The following is an 18,672-nucleotide window of genomic DNA, read 5'->3' on the forward strand; positions in this document are numbered from 1 at the left end:
AGTTCATGGTTCTTATAACCTAAGAGACCTGAGATCACTTCCTTTAGACTGGTATTAAATTTTATATGAATTCTAGAAGTTTCTATACCGTCCTTTAATTTTAATTCATTATTCAAATTTTAGTGATGTTTTTGGATATGGTTTCTTCTACAGATTTATATACAGAACAAATGTACATGCTATTATCAAACTAACAAATTTTAGTTTGTCTCATTTGGAGTTAAAATAAATCACTTATGGGTTTTATAGTTTCTAGTTTACACTATACTAGTTATTTTACCAATTAAATAGTTTGTGATGATTTTATATAGAAAGTATCAAGTTTTAGTTCATGTAAATCAAATTAATGATTTTTTTAGCACACTGGAATTTGGTTCACTCCAAATTAAGTTAAGATGAATTTTATATGAATTTTCTAAGTTGGAGATTGCTCTAGGACGTGACTACACAGCACTCCATATATGAGAGACACCATTCACCTATACTTCAAATACAATTTTCTAAACTACTCATCTAATCTACGATCTGATTACACCGTTGTGTTCATAACAATTAAATCTTTACAACAAGATCTCACATAATTATATTTTGATGAAGAATCATAAATTACTTTTATGATATGTCTAAATTACTTTTAGATTTCACTAAGTTACTTCTTAGACAAACAAAAGTAAATTCAGTAAGCTTTAAAGTAATTTACATATATTATAGAAGTAACTTATAAAAAAAAGTAACTTTAATTAATACATTTTTTCATTGAACAAATTATCATATATTTAATTATCATATATATAAGTTACTTTTAGATTTGATTAAAATACTTCCTATAAATTCATAATGCTCTGAGGTGATTACTTTTATTATTGTTTTTAGTTAGTTTCATAATTTGTGCTGATTAATTTAATTTCTAGATAGAGTCATGTTTTTATCTCTACAACGGATTTACTTCAGATGACATGCCAAAGTTACATTCGTTTTGTTCTAAGTTACTTCTATAATATATGTAAATTACTTCTAGGCTTTACTGAATTTACTTTTGTATGTCTAAGAAGTAACTTAGTGAAATCTAAAAGTAATTTAGACATATCATAAAAGTAATTTGTGATTTTTCATCAAAATATAATCATGTGAGATCTTGTTGTAAAGATTAATTGTTACGAACACAACGATGTAATCGGATTATAGATCGGATAAGTAATTTAAGAGAAAATTTCATAAGAAGAAAAAAATATGCACAACCTAATAGCAAAAACTACTTGCATGCATGCCTGTAATGCTACTAGTACTTTTCTCACGTAACTGTCCGCGTTGCTCGTTAAGTCTAAATCGAAATGCCTCTCGAAATAGTTTTTGCGATTGCTCTATGTTCATTATTTCTTATGTGAATTATTAGAGCTATTTCTTCTACTTCAAGTGCCAAGTTTTATGTTTCCATATTATAAGGTATATAACTTGGTGATTCTACGGAAATTTAGTTCATCCAGATTGGAGCTAAAATGAATTTTATATGCAATTTACAAGTTAACCTATTTTTCTGTTGATTAGATATTCACTAAGGCATTTTCCTTATATTTTCCAGATTTTAAAAACATAGGGCCCACTGGTCAGTGAGAGATCTTTTGCAGAAAGGTCCCTAGAGTGTGGGGGAATCAACCCTCAGTCCAAAAACGTGTCTATGACATAGTTTATAAAGACTCCCCCGTTTTCTTTTATATTTACGTTTCAGTTCTTGACCCTCCTGTCAGTGATTTAGATGTTTACATACTGAGACCTACAGTTGGTCGAATTCTCAAAACAAAGTCCTTGCTTTTCTCTACCTCGTTCATTCGATACAGAGGCTGAGCAGAGCCATGGCTGAGCTCGATCTCGAGCTCACCGGCGGCAATAGGTGGCTCCTTTGGGGTTGAGGTCAAAAGATGAAATGAGGAGCACGCTCTCGGGATTCCATTCCTCTACTTTTCTCGGATTGCGGTCATCGGAGTAACGCCGGCGGCGAGTCCGAGCGGCGGCTGTGCACGGGCTGCTACTGCATGTGCGCCTATAGCCATGTAGTGATCAAATGGATGCATGAATGTGGCATTAGGAAGTGCTATGACGCTCACCGAAGCTTGACCGCGGCTTGAAAAGGTCTGGACAGCGGTGACAGTGGAGGAGATGGCTCGGCGGCGATGGATTGCGTCGGCTTCACGGCGACGGTTTGTTCCGGTCTTCGGGCTGCCAAGGAGAGGAGGGGAATGGATCAAAGATCATCCAAGGATGCTTCATATGCGAGGAATTGCGCCGAAGCTCACCCGAGAGCGAGGAACGGACGACGTTGGCCGGCGGCCGGACTTGAGGAAGAAAGAGAGAATCTCCTTGTCGGCGGCTCTTCAGCGCGATTACCTTGGTAGGCCTTCTCCTGGAACCTTGGCGACGATCATGGCGCAGCGGCTCGGTCGGAGATGCACTGGATCATCGGGAACGGCTAAGCGACCGATGGCGGCGCTCTGGACACCGAGGACGCCGACGAGCTCGACGCAATGTGTTCGATCCATGCAAAGGGAAAATAAAGAACAGGACTGAGTTAATTATGATCCGTAGATACCGTTGTCAGGATTATACTATGCCGAAGCTCACCAGAGAAGATTTGTAACGAATCAAACACCTTTGGTTGAGAGAAAGGATTGGATGTTTTTGGAGATTTCGAGGGAGTTCTTCATGGCTTTTCTTAGAGGAACACGATGAGGGATAGATGGAGATTAGAGTAGCGAGTTGGTTTGGTAAATGGTGAAGGTTGAGGTGGCAAGGTGTTAGCTAGGTGTCAAACCTTGGCAAGGACACGAATTTAGGGTGTTGGGTGCTGATAAGCTAGAGGAGCTGGGATTTACCTGTACTTCACCCATTCTAGCAAGAGAGACTGATATGTGGCCCTAGGTAGATGTTACCTAGATGAAAGATGGGGTATGGGGAAGAATGTGAGTGAATCTCTCTTGCTCTTTCTTCTTTTGATAAATACAAGGTGGATTCAATGGTGTGTCTAACCCAGGTGGTTTGCTAAAGATTGGATGGCATATGGGTCCAAGTTGATGTATCCTAGGTGTATGTGAGAGGTAGAGTAGTAGCTAGTTTAGGTATGAAATGATTTTTATTCCTCTCTCTCACCTTTAGAAAAATGAAATATAAATTAAATGAGAGGTGTGTAGATGATGTGTTGGCTGTGAGTGTATGACACATGGGTCCCACAAGAGCATAGTCCCACATGTAAGAGAGAGATGTGTAGAAGGAGAAACCTAGAAGCTCTAAATTTTGAGTGTTAAAACTATACCAACATGTAGTTTATTTCCTACTCCTCTCTTCCATTTAATTTAGAATTTTGGGGAGACAAGGTTGCTACAAGGTAGACAAGAATTTGATGGTTCAATGTGCCAAGTTCCAAGATTTAATTACTTTTTGAGTTACCATGGTAATTTAGTAAATAGGCCTAAGATACTATGTTGACTGCAGTCTAAATACTGTTTAAGCAACTTATGGCTCTCATCTCATGTGGTTACATTTTGAATTTAATTCAGCCATTGAACCAGGTGGTAGAGCACACTATGATTAGCATTCTGACTAAGTGGTTTAGCTAGATATGTTATGACTAAATTTTGGTGAATGTTCAAAGTAGGCTAAATGATATGCTGTTTTTTCCAGATTTCTAGATGAGTTGTTGGAATTATTTGAGATACCATTTGATGTGATAAATTCAAACTAAAATTACTATAGACTCAGGATGTTGTGTAATATTTATGAGAATTTTAGTGCTATTTATTGTTGCTTAATTTAGTTTTAGGAATTTTTGTTTAGACATGACATGCATATGAAACCTATTATGAGATGCACCAAGAATATCCAAAAACAAACCTAAAATAATAAAATGCACATGCCACCAATTATATTTATTTCCATTTAGGTTTTTCTTATTTTAAAACATATATTTCCATTTGTTTGCTTTTAGTTCGAATATTTTGCTTAGGTTAGAATGCAAAACCAAACGGGTTAAATTTCTATTTAAAATTTAAACCAACTTATTTGATTTGGAATTTGTTAACTCAAGATTTTATAAAATCTAATTTTGGACTAGCTCTAATCTTGTCCCAACAAAACTTTGTGTTTTATCTTATTCACAGGATTTAAACTCTAAGATCAACTATTATATATGCTCTCAAATGCTTTGGTTTTCAAAAAGTTTTAAATTTTCCTAAAAAATTTTCCTTCGTGAAATTCCTGGTATCTTACAGCCGATTATCGTAATGGACCAACACTTACAGCAGGTACAATCACTGCAACAAATATGTCTTATAAAGACATTTTTCTAATACTATAGAGACATTTTTAAAATGACTTTACAGTGTTATAGACAATTCACAGCCAATTCATATAGACCCATTCCCAGCATCACATCAGCCAATTCACATTCATATTCCATCATAGCACAGCCAATTCACAAAATCAAACACATATACATTCACATCCACAACCCATTCACATATATATGTCATTCACATCCATTATTCTCTCCAAACCGCCGACATGCATCAAAACCTGTAAAACTAAGTTATAAATTGGAACAATTTTATATGTAACTAGAAATGCAAATATATACAGAGACGAGCTACCTAGGACTTTACTCTAAAGAATTTAATTGTATTACAAAGAATATTTACAAAAATCAAATGTTTGTCGTATATGCATTGCAAATGTTCTGCCATTCCGAGACGAGCTAACTAGGACTTCACTCTAAACATCCCTTTCGGTGACAAGATATCATCTAGTATGAATTGTGCTATCTCCTTTCTAATGATTTCGAAGTTAATTTCCGGAATGCTTGAAATAAATTCCTGCATGTTCGGCGCCAAGTTAGTCTACATATTTGTAAATTTGTCGTCCTATGTGTGTATAAACAATTGAAATACACACCTCAGGGTCGAGCAATGTTACCTTTTCTGCGAAGCTCCTCATGTTATGGCAGACATGGAACCCGCACTGGTCGCCAACTTGTTGATGTTTTGGGAAGTCTTTCTTGTGACCAAGTTTGGGATGCCCATCCTTATGCCTCCCGCCTCTTGCCACGTATTAGTTCCATGCCTCGTTCAAGGCAGATTCGATGGCGGACCAATCGTATATTTCTGGCTTGATATTGGAGTTAAGGAAGTGTACCCGGCTCCACTTCGGCGTTATTACCAGAAGAATCCAATGTCGCCTGCGAAATTATTAAATTGCTAGTTACATACTACAGTTGTACGCGTCTAGTATTTGAGTATAAGTACGGTACATGCTTACTGTTGATTGTAGGCACACATAATGAAGTCCTTGTCTTGACGGGCAAATAAGCAGTCCTTGATATAGCCCACCATGTTTGCTCAATCATTTTTCAGTGTTGTCTCGATGACGACAGCTGGATCGAGTAAGGCAACATGGGGTGCTTTACGATGGACATGCTTCCAGGTTAACCTACGAGCAAGACAAGAGTCAGGGTAAGCTTAATTCGTGAACAGTCACTACCATATTGCGTACCAAGAAATACTTACAAGGAGTAGCACTTAAGGAGGTTGGTGTCGATCGCTCGCACCCTGTAGAGGTCCCATAGACCTTTGAAGTCTACGGCGATGAAGGCAGTAGGCCCGAGGAACGGCTGACCATCATGCTGGCCCAACATGGAGGTCTCTCTATTCTTCCTCCTTGTGTTGGACTTCTCCATGTAGTACCCGTGCAACTCCTTGCATGCAGGGCCCATCTTGAATAAGGCATCGTCTCCGACCAATGGCATGCCCAATGTGAATTCGGCTGGAGGCTTTGGAGGAGCTACTGGCGCCTTGCCAAGATCAAGCTTCTTTGGGGCTAATGGCACCTTTATTTTTCCTCTCCCCGTTCCAGTAGCTTTTCTGCATGTGTCAAGCTTGGGTGGAGAAGATTTCACCCTCTTGCTTCTTTTGGCAGGAGGGGGAGGTGCGGCCTGCTGTCAACCTCCATACCGTCGTCCCCAAAATCAGTATCATACTGTAATTGGATGTCACGCCCTGAAGTTCCCCTTTCCAGCTTTAAAATTTGTAAAATAAATCGTCCGAAGAAATTGTTCTTTTTAACCTAGAGATGAATCCCTAATTAATAAATGCAAATAATAATCGGAATCGACATGTGGAATTTTTTCTTGGATTCTACATGTCAAAATATGCTAACAGGATTTTTAGTGGAATTTTCAGAGCCTTGGAAATAATTTTAGCCAATTAAAATGAGCAAAGGGCAATATTAAATCCCTGGAAAAATCCTTTCTTCTTTTTATTTTTCTTTTTCCTCCTTTTTTCTCTCTTCTTGGGCCGTCGGCCCAGTCCTTTCGCCTCCCGCGCCGGCCTTCCCTCGGCTGGGCCGACCCAAGCCGACTCCTCTCTCCTCCCTAACCCCTCCGGGTCACCGATAGATGGGGCCCACCTGTCGGCCTCTTCTTCCACCTCCCACCGTCGAAACCGCCGCCTACCGCCGCCGGTTTCCCCGCTTCCCGCGCCCACTCCGCCCGTGCCGCACGCCCACGTCGCCGCTCACCTTCCCCACACCTCCCGCTAGCTTGCACGCCCGCAAACGACGGGGGATTTGCTCTTTTCCCCCACTCTCTCTCTCCTCCTCCACTTCCCCCACGTCGCCAGCCAAATCGGCCACCTTCTCGGCCTCATCCGCCCCTCCCGAGCCCATATAAACCATCCCTCCACTCCCATCCACCTTTTCCTCTTTCCACCGCTCCCTCCCGTGCCCTCTATCGCTCCCGCGCCGCTACACCCGCCGCCGCCGCCTTTTCCACTCCTCCGGCCGCCGCTCGCCGCCATTGGAGCCGCCACCGAGCCAATCCGCCGCCGCCATTAGCTTCGCCGCCGCCAAAGCTACCCCGGCCGCCGCGTCCCCATCCAATCCCGCCGTGGGGGCCGCTTCTCCCCGCGCGCCGGTGAGTACCACCATAGCCGCCGCCGTCGACCATGGCTCTCGCTCGTCGTGGACACCCTCTCTCCCTCTAACCTCTCACACTTCCTCTCTTAAGGTGTCCCGGAGCTCGGCCGCCGTTCGCCGTCGCCCTCCGGTCGCTCACCGTCGCCGTTTGCTGTTGTCTCCTCCCGCGCCGGCCGAACCCCGGTGAGATCTCCCTCCCCTTCTCTTCCTCCCGTGCGCGCCGCCGCTCCCCGCATGCGCGTCGCCGCGATGCACCGTCGCCCGCGTCACCGGCCGCCACCGTCTTCTCGCAGGCCGCCACCGTCGGTGGCCGTTTGCTGTCGCCGCCCTCGCCATAACCGGCCGGCCGGCTTGAAGCCAAGCCGAGCCAGGCCGCCTTCCTCCTTCCCCCATGAGCCGCCTCCCGGTGGGCCCCGCCTGCCAGTACCCCTCCCTCCCCCTTGAGCCGCTGACCAGTGGGGCCCGCATGTCGGCGCCGCCCCACCCCTTGCTGACGTCAGCCCTGGGATGAATTATTGCGCAATAAATACATTAAGGCTTTTTCTTTATTAGTAAAAACACAGATAATCTTCTAAAAATCATAACTAATTCATCCGAGCTCCGATTAAGTCCATTCAAGTCACAGTAAATCCATTAAAAATGGTTTTGTTTCCTGTTTCAGTAGTCTTATAGCATGTTTTGCTTGTGTGCTTTGTTTGTCGCGTAGATTTCGTCCGTTTCGTCGATTCACTGTTTCTCGAAGACGTTGCTGTGGTTCCATCAGTGTGAAAGCAAGGCAAGTCATACATTACAATTGATCATATTGTACCCAATTTACAAATGTCCCGCATTTCTATTAAATATTGCATTGTTTTACAATATCATGTGGGATGGGTCCTATTACTCAGCTATATGTTGTTTCCCTTACGCCATTGATAACTTGGGTATTAAAATGACTAGATGTTGGTTTAGGAGATGCTTAGCCATGCTTAGTTCAACTAGTGCGAAAAAGGGGATCACATTAAAGCATAGACTTTGATTATTGGCAATAGCTTTGGATTAGTGCCACCGCAATGGTGTTGGTTAATTAAAATACACTACATGGTGGGCTGTGGGTGCATGATTTTGCTAGTCATGCCCATGGCGATTAAGGACCGGTTCGTGGGATGCCCTAGAAAAACTTATCGTACTTACCACAAGCCAGTGTAGCTTTTCTCTAGTCGACGTACCTAGGCGAGGGTGGGCGTGATGGAGTTGGGTCGGCCGGGGTGTCCGGTTGATCGGCTTCCGGACTCACCGCGGCACGAAAAGGGGGCTGCCCGTTGCCTGCTGGGGACGGGGGCGAACCCTAAGGTGTGGTGCGATCGGTTAGAGAGGGTTATGCGAAGGGTCCTGTCACGGCCTCTTTCCGGTATGTCGTGGTGGCATGTCGGCGCACGGGAACGTGTCGTAGGGCTGTGTCTTGTGGGTACAGTTGTACACCTCTGATCAGAGTAAAACTATTCGAATAGCCGTGCCCGCGGTTATGGGCAGTCGACCAGATTCACCGTGATTAGTCTCACCCCTAGTTTAGCTTAATGAACTGGTGTAGTTCAGGTGGTTGGTTGGGCCTGTTGCAACGTGGTGTAGCGTTGGACAGTGATTGGTAAATACTGCTTAATTGCTACTACTGTTTTACTGCTTTCAACTTCTGCTTTTAAATGCTAGCTTTATGCAAAAGAACCTTTAGCCCCCTTGGATATATCCTGCATCATACCTCCTCTTCCGGTACGACTTGCTGAGTACAGTGGGTAGTACTCAGTCTTGCTATTTTCCCCCACACCAGAGTTGAAGTTCTTCTCAGTTGGAGCCGTCTCAGAGAGGTTGGTTCCGTCGCTGCCGTCAAGGATTGCCTGTGGAATGGAGTCGCCTTGCTGCTGAAGTCAAGCTTCCCGGTTTAGCTCGCTTTTATCTTTTTCGCTGCATTTGTAATCTTTTATATTTTTGTAAGACGTGGATCTATATGTCAACAATTGTCGTTTGTGTACCCTGGCTGGTCCTGGACAGGGGTTTAATACACATTCAGCTTAGAAATTCTGGTTCGTGAATTTCTGGGCGTGACAAGTTGGTATCAGAGCCGACCTTGACCGTAGGACAAGCCAACTGGAAAACCTAAGAGCCCTCTGAACCCCTTTTCATATGCATATGCCTTTTTCACTTGGATTTGTTTCGGGAAAATGTGGGGTTTTGCCTCTTTGGTTTGCAGGAAAAATCTTGGTCGTTCATTCGGATCGGATCTTTAAAATTAGCTTGGTCTAGGGTTTTAGAAAAATTTTATTTGTAGTTTATTTGACAGTCAGTTGGGAATTTATCGATTGATATGCATTAGGTCGTGTCGATGTTCGATGGGGCAATTTTATGCGCATAATTTTCCATGCATCTATTTTATGCATTAAGTTATGATTTAGTCAGTCGCACTAGTGTCTTTTGTCTGGGTTCATGAAAAATGTTCCATGCATAAAAATCATCATGCTTGGCTAGTTGTTTGAGTCATTTGTTGCTTTGTTTAAATTTGGATTTGAGCATGCATTGATTCCTATCCCTTGTCTACTTTAGAAGTCAGACCTGTTCTTTGATCGCAAGCGTCGCTCCGAGCTTCAGAGTCGCCGCCTTTAGCCTTATTGTTTTCTTAGTTTTGGTTGCTTGCTAGTTTCTGTGTTTGGGTTTGTTGCTTGTGGGTTAGTCGGCGGTCGATATCATGTGTGAGTGGTATGACAGCTTTAATTAGGAATTGCGTGCCTCTTTTTCAGTGTTTTAATCAAGATTAAGATAATTGCACTTAAATTTATAAGAAAGATTAGTTTCCGAGCCATCTGTTTTCTTCCTTTCTCTTATTTCTACCTATCCTCGTCTAGATGGTGAAGACAAGGAATGATCCCTATGACTCCAACGACGCCAGTGGCAGCGAAGAGCAAACAGATGAAGCTCATACCAGTGGTGCACCTGGCAGCAGTTCATCACCGCCGCCCGAGAACCCAACAGTCACTCAGATGATGACAATGATGATGCAATAGATGCAGCAACATTACCATCAGATGTTGCAACAGGCGCAATAGAACCAGCAGTTTGGTCCTCCACCATCACACGTGTCCAAACTGTTAGACTTTCTTTGTATCCAGCCACCCACTTTCTCAAGCACCACCAACCTAATGGAGGCCAACGATTGGCTCCGTGCTATTGAGAAGAAGCTGAACCTACTGCAATGCAACGACCAAGAGAAAGTTGCTTTTGCTACACACTAGTTGCAAGGTCCCGCTTCTGCCTGGTGGGATAACTACGTGGTGACCCGTCCAGATGCAACGGAGGTTACTTGGGCAGAGTTTTGTCAAAACATTAGGAAGGCACAGATTCCTGAAGGGATTATGGCACAACAGAAGAGAGTGTTCCGTCAATTGCAACAAGGAACCAGAACGGTTACAGAGTACCTACACGAGTTCAACCGCCTCGCGCGCTACGCTCCTGAGGACGTGCGCACCGATGCTGAGAAGCAGGAGAAGTTTTTGTTTGGGCTCGATGATGAATTGACCAACCAGCTAATCTCCGGAGTCTATGAGGACTTTGAGAAGCTTGTGGACAAGGCTATCCGCCAGGAAGAGCAACGCAATAAAATGGACCGAAAAAGAAAGGCAGCTCAGATCAGCTTTCCTTAGGGGAACAATCAGAAGCCTCGCTTCATGACGGGACAGCTAGGTGGGCCTTCCACCCTGATCGTCTGTCAGCACCGTCCCTATCACCCGAGTAACTTCAACAACGACTACAACGGTGGTAGTCACAACAACAGTAAGCAGCACAACCACAACTCGACTCCACCCCCACTAATGGCACCAGCTCAGTCAGATCCGCCAGCTGTGTCAGCTCAGTCAGAACAGCCCAAGAAGGGGGCTGTAGGAAAGCCAGGACCCTGCTTCAACTGTGGCAAGCACGGCCACTTTGCTGGCAAGTGTCCGAAGCTGAATCGCACTGGACCCAGGTTCATCCAGGCCCGCGCCAGTCATGTGTCTGCAGAGGAAGCACAGGCAGCACCTGTCACATCCCAAAATGACCCTAAAATATATCCTTTAAATTATGCCTAGAATAATTAAAATCCGTGCGTGAAAGCCTCCAAAAATTAAAATGTACAAAGTTAAAAGTCAAATAAGGCTTGGAGGATTTTTGTATATTTCCTAAAAGCCTAAAATGTGTAAATAAATTTTGGTGGAATTTTCAGAGCACAAATAATAATTAAGAAGAAATAAACAAAGTTGAAAAAGTTTTAAAAAAAGAAAAACCCTAAAAAAAAGTCCCCCTTCCCTCCCTTGGGCCGGCCCGGCCCATCTCCCTCTCCCCCCCTCTCTCTCTCCTCTCCCCCGCGGCCCATTCGGCCTCACTCCCCGCGCGCGCGCCGCTGACGGGCGGGCCCGCCCACCACCCTCGCTGACGGGTGGGACCCACCCGTCATCCCCGTCCTCCCGCCGCTCCCGCCGTCCCGCCCGCGCCAAGCGCCGCCGCCGCCGCCAAATCTGCCGCATCCCGCCGTCCCCGCGTGCAATAAAGTGGGGGGAAATCACTCCCCGTGATTCCCTCTCCCTTTCCCCCCATTTTTCCCTCCCTCTCTCCCTTCGATTAGTTTGGAAACCTGCCCCTAATCCCGCCGGCGCCATTGATGGAGCCCGAGAACGCCGCGCCAGTTTCCTTCCCCTCCGGCCGCTCTCTCCCCCTTCCAACCCTATTTAAACCCTCCCCGCACCTCCTCTGTCCGTTTCCGCCTCTCGCCGCCCTTCCTCCTCGCCGGATTCGAGCTCGCGACATCGCTCTCTCTCTCCTCCGTCGCCGACGACCTCCGGCCAGCCTTCTCCGCTCGCCGGGACCGTCTCCCGCCCCGGCGTCGCCTCCTCCGGCTTCGCCGCACCGCCGTCGACCCCATCGACCCCCTCGCCGAGTCCGTCGACCGCCGGAACACCGTCGACCCCGTCGACCCGAGCCGCGCCGCCGCCTTCCTCCGCTCCGGCCGCCTTTTTCATCGTCGCCGTCGACCTAGGGTGAGCCGAGGACCGCCGCCTCTTTTCCCTCTTCCCTTCCCCTCTCTCGGCCGCCCCTCCGACGTGCCTATGGCCGCCGCCGGCGACCAGAGGGGCGCGGGCGCCGCCTCCCGCCGGCCGCGCCGAGTGGCCGCCTTCGGGCGTGCCGAGTGGCCGCCGCGTGGGGCCCGGCCGTCAGCCGCCCGCGCCCTCGGGTGCGGCTGACGCGTGGGGCCCACGGCGCCGGCTGGTGCGAGCCCGGGTGCACCCGGTCCAGAACGCCGCACTCCTCGCCATCGGCACTCTTCACCAACGCTACCCGGACGAGTTGCAGCACTCACCCTACCGCTACCACCCTCGTCACGGAGGAGCCCGTGACTACGCCACCTTCAGGGATGCTAGCTCGGAGGATGACGCTACCATCATGCACCTGGCGCGCATGGTGGAGGCGTACGACGCAGCTCGTATCGACTTCCATCAGATGGTGCGCCGTGGGTTGGTCGAGAACAACATGAAGATCCTGGAGCTGCGTCAGGAGAATCTGCAGCTGAAGAAGGACCTAGACGCAGTGGAGGCGCAGCTGTGTCAGCTCAAGATCGCCCAGGGAGAGGTCTGTCGCCCCAAGCGCCGCCGCGTCTGCCGCAGCCTGAAGATCACCGCCCGCAAGAGTACCTCCAGGCCTGAGCTCGTTCGTCAGTCCCTGGCGTGGACCTGCTTTGTCGAGACCCCTTGCGCTGAGCCCGCACCCTTGGTTCCTCAGGAGGAGGGAGCCTCTGGCGTTGGCAGCACGGAGGATGCGCTGCTGCTCACCTTCCGCCCTGGTCCGTCGTAGAAGTAGACGAGCAGTTAGTAGGCTTGCGCGTGTGTTCTTCTCGTTTGTCTTTTTGCTAGAGTCGTGTGGGGCATGGTTATGCCGGTGTATGGTATGACTGTGTCGGAGCCTGTCTTTATTTTATTTGCTTAAGCAACTTGAACCTTAATGAACCAATTTGATAGCAGTAATAAATTCAAGAATTATGGTAGTCGTGGGTGGTTAGTTTTAATAGTCAGCTCTCTCTGTTTGCTAGTTCTGTGTGGGATATTCAGATGGTGACAACCAGGAGAAGTGCTGCTACCGGTGAAGGCAGTCACCCCGAAGGCAGCAATCATAACAACCATGGCTTTCCGGAGGACCCATGTGCCCGCCGGAGTCATGGCCCTTAAGAAAAGGGAATTCCGAGAATTGAAACAAGGCAACTGCTCTGTGATGGAGTATTTGCATGAGTTTAACAACCTGGCCCGGTACGCCCCGGAGGATGTTCATGAAGATGAGGAGAAGCAAGAGAAGTTCTTGGCAGGAATGGACCCTGAGCTGTCCGTGCGTCTAGTCTCCGGGGATTATCCGGATTTCCAGCATTTGGTGGACAAGAGCATCTGCTTGGAAGCCAAGCACAAGGAACTGGAGTCGCACAAGCGTCGCTTGGCAAATTTCCGCAATCCACAGGGGGCTAACCAAAGGGTCCGCTACACCAATCCCTATCCAGGGGGATCCTCCTCGCAGCAGCAGCAGCAACCATGCTCTGCGCCCCGACCTCAATTCGTGGTGCGCATCCCACCGCCGCAGCAGCAGCAGAATCAGCAAGGGACCCGTGCGCCCCGTTCTCCTGCACCCGTTGTGCAGCCTGGTCAAGGCCGCAGAGACGCTCAAGGTCAGCAGCGTCTGTGCTTCAACTGCTTCGAGCCCGGGCACTTTGCGGATAAATGCCCAAAGCCGAGGCGCCAGCAAGGCCAAGCGCCTCCCCGCCCCAACAACGGTGGTAAGGATGTCATTCGGGGTCGTGTGAACCACGTGACTGCCGAGGATGTGCTGACAACTCCAGACGTCATCGTGGGTACGTTCCTCATTCATTCCATCCCTGCTACCATTTTGTTCGACTCTGGAGCTTCCCACTCGTTTATATCTGTGCCATTCGTGGGGAGAAATCAGTTGGGGGTAGAAAGGCTTAGGAACCCTCTGCTCATCACCACCCCTGGAGGGGTTATGACAACAAAGTATTATAGCCCTGCCGTTCCTATAGAAATCCAGGGAATCCCTTTTCCCTCGGATTTGATTCTTCCGGACACCAAGAACTTGGATGTGATCCTTGGGATGAATTGGTTGGCTCAATTCCAAGGAGTAGTGGATTGTGCAAGGCGCACTCTGTACCGAGGGCCGGAACAACCTGTTGTTTTCTTTGCATCCCCAACCTCTGTTGGCAGTTCAGAACTTCATCAGATTGGACTGTCAGAAATACCCATCGTCAGAGAGTTCGGAGATGTGTTTCCGGAAGAACTACCCGGTATGCCGCCCAAGCGAGAGATTGAGTTCCAGATAGATCTTGCTCCAGGAACCACTCCTCTATACAAGCGAGCCTACCGTATGGCAGCGAATGAAATGGCCGAAGTCAAGAAGCAGTTGGAAGAGCTGAAGGAAAAGGGGTACATACGGCCGAGCACTTCCCCCTAGGGTGCTCCCGTGGTTTTTGTGGAAAAGAAGGACAAGACAAAGAGGATGTGTGTTGACTACAGAGCTCTCAATGAAGTTACTATCAAAAACAAGTACCCTCTTCCCCGGATCGATGATCTGTTCGATCAGCTTAAAGGTGCCACTGTCTTTTCTAAAATCGATCTTCGTTCCGGATATCACCAATTGCGTATCCGTGAAGAAGATATTCCGAAGACCGCATTCACCACGCGTTATGGACTGTATGAATTCACGGTGATGTCGTTCGGTCTGACCAATGCTCTTGCCTTCTTCATGAACTTAATGAACAAAATGTTCATGGAATACATGGATAAGTTTGTGGTGGTCTTTATTGACGACATCCTGGTGTACTCACAATCAGAGGAAGACCATCAGCAGCATCTCCGTCTGGTATTGGGAAAGTTGCGGGAACATCAATTGTATGCCAAGCTTAGCAAGTGTGAGTTCTGGTTGTCCGAAGTCAAATTCTTAGGGCACGTGATATCCGCTAAAGGAGTTGCTGTGGATCTTGAAACAGTGACCGCCGTCACTGATTGGAAGCAACCCAAGACAGTCACTTAAGTCCGCAGCTTTTTGGGTTTGGCCGGGTACTATCGGAGGTTCATCGAGAACTTCTCCAAAATCGCTCGACCCATGACACAGTTGCTGAAAAAAGAAGAAAAATTTGTGTGGAGCCCGCAATGCGAGAAGGCGTTCCAAACTCTCAAGGAAAAGCTGGTTTCCTCGCTAGTTTTAATCTTACCGGATACTCGCAAGGACTTCCTGGTGTACTGTGACGCTTCGCGCCAAGGATTGGGGTGCGTGCTCATGCAGGAAGGACATGTGGTAGCCTATGCCTCACGCCAGCTACGGCCCCATGAAGGCAACTACCCTACCCACGATTTGGTGTTAGCCGCTGTGGTTCATGCTCTAAAGATCTGGCGGCACTATCTCATTGGGAATCGCTGTGAAATATATACTGATCATAAGAGTTTGAAATACATCTTCACTCAGTCGGATCTGAATCTTCGGCAGAGAAGATGGTTAGAGCTCATGAAGGATTATGATGTGGGAATCCACTATCACCTTGGTAAGGCCAACGTGGTCGCCGATGCTCTAAGTCGAAAAAGCCATTGCAACACTCTTGGCGTCCGTGGCATTCCCCCGGAACTTAATCAACAGATGGAAGCCCTGAACCTAAGCATCGTTAGCCATGGATTCTTGGCTACGCTGGAAGCCAAGCCTACCTTGCTCGATCAAATCCGCGATGCTCAGAAGAATGATCCAGATATGCATGGGATCCTCAAAAATATGAAACAGGGTAAAGCCGCTGGTTTCACAGAAGATGAACATGGAACCCTATGGAACGGAAATCGTGTATGTGTTCCGGACGACAAGGAACTTAAACAGTTGATACTTCAGGAAGCTCACGAAAGTCCCTATTCCATCCATCCTGGCAGCACGAAGATGTACTTGGACTTGAAAGAGAAATACTGGTGGGTTAGTATGAAGCAGGAAATTGCAGAGTTCGTGGCCCTTTGTGATGTGTGCCAGCGTGTCAAGGCAGAGCACCAACGACCGGCCGGACTTCTCTAACCTCTCCAAGTACCAGAATGGAAATGGGATGAAATTGAGATGGATTTCATCACCGGACTTCCAAAAACCCAGGGCGGTTATGATTCTATATGGGTAGTCGTGGATCGACTAACCAAGGTAGCTCGGTTTATTCCTGTGAAGACCACCTATGGAGGGAACAAACTAGCCGAACTCTAGGATCGTGAGTCTCCATGGCGTTCCTAAGAAAATTGTATCTGATCGGGGAAGCCAATTCACCTCTCACTTCTGGAAGAAGCTCCAAGAAGAGTTGGGTACCCGATTAAATTTCAGCACTGCGTATCACCCGCAGACAGATGGATAGACCGAGCGTCTGAACCAGATCCTCGAAGATATGCTTCGCGCATGTGTCCTAGATTTTGGGAAGACCTGGGATAAGAGTCTCCCCTATGCCGAGTTCTCCTACAATAACAGCTACCAAGCCAGCATACAAATGGCACCCTATGAAGCGTTGTATGGCCGCAAATGCCGGACACCGCTATTGTGGGACCAAGTTGAGGAAAGCCAAGTGTTCGGGACTGATATCCTGAGAGAAGTTGAAGCTAAAGTCAGAACCATTCGGGATAATCAAAAGGTGGCACAGTCTCAGCAGAAAAGCTATGCAGACAACCGACGCCGTAACCTAGAATTCGCAGTGGACGATTTTGTGTACCTACGGGTCACGCCATTGCGAGGAGTACACAGGTTTCAGACGAAAGGGAAGCTCGCACCTCGGTTCGTGGGTCCTTTCCGTATCATTGCTCGACGCGAAGTCGCTTACCTGTTGGAGCTGCCCGCCTCCTTGGGCAACGTGCATGATGTGTTCCATGTGTCGCAACTCAAGAAATGTCTTCGAGTGCCATCCGAGCAGGACGATTCTGAGCAAATTGAAGTTCGCGAAGACTTGACCTATGTGGAGAGACCAGTGAAAATCCTAGACACCATGGAGCGCAGGACCAGGAAGTGGGTTATCCGTTTTTGCAAGGTCCAATGGAGCAACCACGCCGAGGAAGAAGCTACTTGGGAGCGTGAAGACGAGCTAAAGGCAGCCCATCCCGATCTCTTTGCCAGTTCTTCCGAATCTTGGGGTCGAGATTCCGTTTAAGGGGGTAGGTTTGTCACCTCCCAAAACGACCCTAAAATATATCCTTTAAATTATGCCTAGAATAATTCAAATCCGTGTGTGAAAGCCTCCAAAAATTAAAATGTGCAAAGTTAAAAGTCAAATAAGGCATGGGGGATTTTTGTATATTTCCTAAAAGTCTAAAATATGTAAATAAATTTTGGTGGAATTTTCAGAGCACAAATAATAATTAGGAAGAAATAAACGAAGTTGAAAAAGTTTTAAAAAAAGAAAAACCCTAAAAAAAAGTCCCCCTTCCCTCCATTGGGCCGGCCCGGCCCATCTCCCTCTCCCCCCTCTCTCTCTCTCCTCCCCCGCGGCCCATTCGGCCTCACTCCCCGCGCGCGCGCCGCAGACGGGCGGGCCCGCCCGCCACCCTCGCTGACGGGTGGGACCAACCCGTCATCCCTGTCCTTCCGCCGCTCCCGCCGCCCCGCCCGCGCCAAGCGCCGCCGCCGCCGCCAAATCGGCCGCATCCCACCGTCCCCGCGTGCAATAAAGTGGAGGAAATCACTCCCCGTGATTCCCTCTCCCTTTCCCCCCATTTTTCCCTCCCTCTCTCCCTTGGATTCGTCTGCAAACCCGCCCCTAATCCCGCCGGCGCCATTGATGGAGCCCGATAACGCCGCGCCGGTTTCCTTCCCCTCCGGCCGCTCTCTCCCCTTCCAACCCTATTTAAACCCTCCCCGCACCTCCTCCGTCCGTTTCCGCCTCTCGCCGCCCTTCCTCCTCGCCGGATTCGAGCTCGCGACGTCGCTTTCTCTCTCCTCCGTCGCCGACGACCTCTGGCCGGCCTTCTCCGCTCGCCGGGACCGTCTCCCGCCCCGGCGTCGCCTCCTCCGGCTTCGCCGCACCGCCGTCGACCCCGTCCACCCCCTCGCCGAGTCCGTCGACCGCCGGACCGACGTCGACCCCGTCGACCCGAGCTGCGCCGCCGCCTTCCTCCGCTCCGGCCGCCTTTTTCATCGTCACCGTCGACCTAGGGTGAGCCGAGGACCGCCGCCTCTTTTCCCTCTTCCCTTCCCCTCTCTCGGCCGCGCCGAGTGGCCACCTTCGGGCACGCCGAGTGGCCGCCGCGTGGGGCCCGGCCGTCAGCCGCCCGCGCCATAGGGTGCGGCTGACGCGTGGGGCCCACGGCGCCGGCCGATGCGAGCCCGGGTGCGCCCGGTCCACCGTGGACCGTGAGGCTGCCGCGTGGGCCCCACTCCCGTGGACCCGGTCCGCGCACCCCTCCCCCTCGGCTGACGCAATGAACCCTTTTTAAATTAAAGAGCATATAAACTTCAAACGGCCATAACTTGGCCATTTGAACTCGGAATTGGACCGTTCAAGTCTCTAATTTTTCCTTAAGAAGTCAAGAACCCATTTTTGTGCTTTGTTCCTGCTTGTTATGTGGATTTTATTAGAGTAAAAGCCTTTTCTTTTCCGTTGGTTGTGTAGACGCTGCAGCTTCGGAAGATCCGCTCTTCGTGGAGGTTGAAGCCGACGTTTGGGAAAGTGAGCAA

General features: G+C 48.5%; 1 long non-coding RNA gene across 1 annotated transcript; it reads right to left on the reverse strand.

Moving 5' to 3' along the window:
* Positions 1 to 1,707: 1,707 nt before the first annotated feature.
* LOC127753759 (uncharacterized) lies at positions 1,708 to 2,491 on the reverse strand. Its single transcript, XR_008012693.1, has 3 exons — positions 2,292 to 2,491; positions 2,103 to 2,214; positions 1,708 to 2,038 (listed from the first exon to the last, which is right to left on the reverse strand). It is a non-coding gene; the product is annotated as an uncharacterized LOC127753759 (long non-coding RNA).
* Positions 2,492 to 18,672: the final 16,181 nt, after the last annotated feature.

Source organism: Oryza glaberrima, chromosome 11 (assembly GCF_000147395.1).
Source record: "Oryza glaberrima chromosome 11, OglaRS2, whole genome shotgun sequence".
Lineage (NCBI taxonomy): Eukaryota > Viridiplantae > Streptophyta > Magnoliopsida > Poales > Poaceae > Oryza > Oryza glaberrima.